This window comes from Protobothrops mucrosquamatus, unplaced genomic scaffold, assembly GCF_001527695.2.
Source record: "Protobothrops mucrosquamatus isolate PMUCROS unplaced genomic scaffold, P.Mucros_1.0 scaffold4721, whole genome shotgun sequence".
In the NCBI taxonomy this organism is placed as follows: domain Eukaryota; kingdom Metazoa; phylum Chordata; class Lepidosauria; order Squamata; family Viperidae; genus Protobothrops; species Protobothrops mucrosquamatus.
In genome coordinates this window covers 2,099-6,161 of record NW_015390613.1, presented here as the reverse complement: position 1 = coordinate 6,161, position 4,063 = coordinate 2,099, and positions in this window count along the sequence as shown.

The following is a 4,063-nucleotide window of genomic DNA, read 5'->3' as shown; positions in this document are numbered from 1 at the left end:
TACATGGCCCAGATCAGAGATCAAGGCCATAGGGAACAGTGCAGTGCTCAGACATCAGAGATGGATTTGGGGCCCTCTGTTAGGTGGTTTGGTGCAAGTAGCGGCATAAAGGTCAATGAGCTGGCAACTGGCATTGGAAGTCCGACTGGGGCTACAAATCTGCAATTGGAGCCCAGAAGCTGGCAATAACTTGAAGAAGCCCAGATCCTCTGAAGAACATTGGTTGAATGTTGAATCATTTTTTCTAAAGAAAGTCCAGAAAGAGATTGAAGACATGTTTGGCTTCTCAGGGACAATTTCCTATCAGGATCAGAGAAAGTTCCCCTACACCAATGCTGTGGTTTCATGACTTCATTGCCCTGATGTTGGTAAATTCATCCAGGCTTATTATACTCCAAAATGACAATCTCTAGGCCATCAGTGCAGGATCTGAGTGGCTCAGAAATTGATGGCCACCAAGACAAAACCAAGAAGTTATCATGATACTCACTCATACAGAGAGCAATACACACTTGGTCTGGTTTGTTTCTTAGCTAACATGGGATCTGAAGATCTAGGACATTCACGTCACTTGTGGTGAGATCACTTTCCATATTCCAGGAAGCTCACTGGTAGGATCCAGCTCCCTGTTTCGATTGCATCGAACCAGATCCAACTGGCTTCCAAGAGGCACTTGAGGAAATGTCCCACAAGCCCAGCAGGTCCTTCTACTTGCAATCTACTCAGTCTCCAGAATACGTGGATAACAAAGGGACCAGGCAGGATTAACCCCAAGGGGCCTCTTTCCTTGCATTGAATCAGAGAAAGATTTTGAATAAGAATTCTGGGAGAGGAATTGCCAGAAACTAGCAGAACTGGTCCATAGGAAAAATTTAGTAGAAATGAAAAACATACTAAAAATAAATGGAAAATAATATGTTTTATTGGCACCCAAAAGGAAACAAAGAGAAAGCATGATAAGCTTAGTTAGCACATTTTTCAAACAAAGTCTTTGGTTGACCTTGTTAGGTATGTTGTGTGAACCAAGCAATAGCTTGAAGAACTTTCAGTATTGAACAAATAGAAGCAAAACACAATATTAAGTGAATAGGTACATAGGAAACATTCGTCATACTGAATACCTACTCTGCAATAATTTAATGCTTTTTATGGGGTTTAATTTTAAGCCTTTGTGGGAATAGCACACAGTTTGTAAGGGTGTGGATGCATTGTCACATTTACAATAGGGGCTTCATTGAGTTCTTTCACTCCTTCAGGCAACCGGAAGCTGAAGGCCCTCAACAGATTGGTCAGAAAGATGAAGATCTCAATTCTTGCCAGCTGCTCTCCCACACATGCACGCTGACCTGTAGATGATAGAAGCATGCATAAAGGGGATAATAATCAATTCTCCAGAATATATCCCATCAGCAAGGAAACGCGAAAGAAGATTCGTAACAGATGAAGCACATTTCCCTGTTGAATCTTCCTATCTTCTAGTATTGCTTATTATTTAGCACATTATTATTTAGTACACAGGAACAGCTTTTGGAGATAATGCTTTGAATCTATTGATGTGGTTAGCCATTGGTCAAACTGCTTTATTAAAGCAGTTTATGAGCCCTGGTGGGGCAGTAGTTAGAATGCATTATTGCAAGCTAACTCAGGTCACTACCAGGAATTTGATTATGACAGACTCAAGTTTGACTCATCCTTCCATCCTTCCAAGGTCGGTAAAACGAGGACCCAGATTGTTGGGGGCAATATGCTGATTCTGTAAACCACTTAGAGAGGGCTATAAAAGAACTATGAAGCGAAATATAAGTCTAAGTGCTAAGTGCTTGCTATTGCTAAACAGAAATAATGCCAATTTGAGCAGACCATCTGTTTCTTGCTCAGGAATCCCTGACCATAAAGGTGAGTGGCAGGACCAGGATACCAAATTGCATAGGAAGGTTTTTAGTAAGGAAGACTAATATTGGTAATATTGATAACATCTTACCCTACCTTGTAACTTTTAACTTGTAACCTTTAGTAATAGCAAGAGCAATAGCGATCAAAGTTGTATACCACTCCATTGGGCTTTAACACACTCTGGGAGTGATCTACACTGTCAGCATATTGCCCCCAACCATCAGAGTTCTCATTTTACTGACCTCAGAAGGATGGAAGGCTGAGTCAAACATCAGCCGGTCAGGATCGAACAGCTGGCTGTGGGCAGCTCAAGCTTTAGCTGAACTAAGCAACCCAAACTCATTTTATTATAAGGTGGATGACATATTGATTAATTAAAACTGTCTTACTATGACCCTGAAGATGTAAGCAAGATGTATGCTGCTTTTAATGATTATTTTGTAATGATATGTATTTCCATGATTGGCATCATGGCAATGTATGCTTTTCAAAATTGCATCAAAGGGGGTCCACTCCAAGCAGAGGTGTGCCCATTCAGAACTTGCTTCCGGGTAGACCTTTTATTTACATATAAAATGTTTTTTTCCCCTTTACACCTGACCGGTGTGGTTCATTGGGCCTATATGTTTAGGTAAGAGGACCTGAGTTTTGGGGGACAACAATAGCTTTTCATATCTATCATAACTGAAGCTGTGCCTTTTATGCCCTTTCTTATCAGCACCAGCAATAGAGAAAGATTCATTGGTGTACAAGCAGTACCAGACAGGATGAGAATGCTGTTGTAGGGGGAGCTTGCAGCCATTAAAAAGACTGAGCTTAATGCATCTAGGACCAAAACTCTGTGATGCAGATCCATCATTAAGAAGCTGAAAGTAGGCTTGTTTTCTTTGGATTTAGCTAATAATTCTCCCCCAAACAACAGGGATAATTGTGCAAAGCTCTACTGATTACAATCTAAATATAATTAGTATTTCTTTATAGTTAAAACTTAAAACTTAAGAGGAATTTCAGACTCTCATGGTTTTGAAAGTAGAAGGAATACAGATTCCTGGATTTTCTATTCAGTCATGATGACTTCAGAATAACACAGTGATGGGGGTGACAGGAATCTATAAGTGACAAACTGGTTTGGGTTCATGGATGTACCTATTCCAAAGGGCAGAAACTCTTCTCATTCAATGAACTTCCCGTCCTTATCTAAAAGGTGATTTGGGTTGAATTCTTCAGGTGTCTCCCATTGTTCAGGGTCAAGAAGAACAGAACGCAGGTCTGCCAAAATCATGGTGCTCTGCAAACAAAGAGATGATTAAACAGAGCAGTTTCATAAGGGAAACAGGCAAAAATGTTCAAACCAATATTGATGAAACCTTTGGTTTTAGCTTGTCTTGATAGACCCATATTTATTCATTTCCAAAGCAGTTTCTGAGAGCAGTGGCTGTTCTTAGCATTTCTAACCTTTGGAATGTGGTAACCCTTCACCGTCACATCCTTTGTACTTTGCCTGGGAATCCCAGCTAGCAAGACATTTTTTAAACGCTGCATTTCATGAATCACGGCATTGGTGTAGGGCAGCTTCTACTGATCCTGATAGGAAATTGAGACCAAGGAACTAAAGGCATCTTCAATCTCCTTCTGGACTTTCTCTAGAAAAAAATAATAGAAATAGAAGCCTCATTTTCATTATTATGTTTCATTTACTTGTTTCCAAATTTTAATCCTTAACAGAATTTTAGGACATAGAATGTGTGTGCATGCATGCATAAAGGTGCCTGCCCTTCCCTTTCCCACTGGGCCACCAACCCAGAAATTTTGGAGATTCCTGCCCTAACACCTACTCCATAAATGGCTTTAAATTCACCTTGAATTGGAACTAGAACCAAACTAGCAACCAGTGCAGCACATATGATAGTGGTGTTATATATGCCACCCAAGGGATTTGCTACCAGCTGTAACTTAATAATAATAATAATAATGATGATGATAAAGTTGGAAGGGACCTTGGAGGTCATCTAGTCCAACCCCCTGCTCAGGCAGGAAACCCTATACCATTTCGGACAAATGGCTGTCCAGTTTCTTCTTAAAAACTTCCAGTGTTGGTGCATTCACCGCTTCTGGAGGCAGGTTGTTCCACTGGTTAATTGTTCTAACTGTCAGGAAGTTTCTCCTTAGT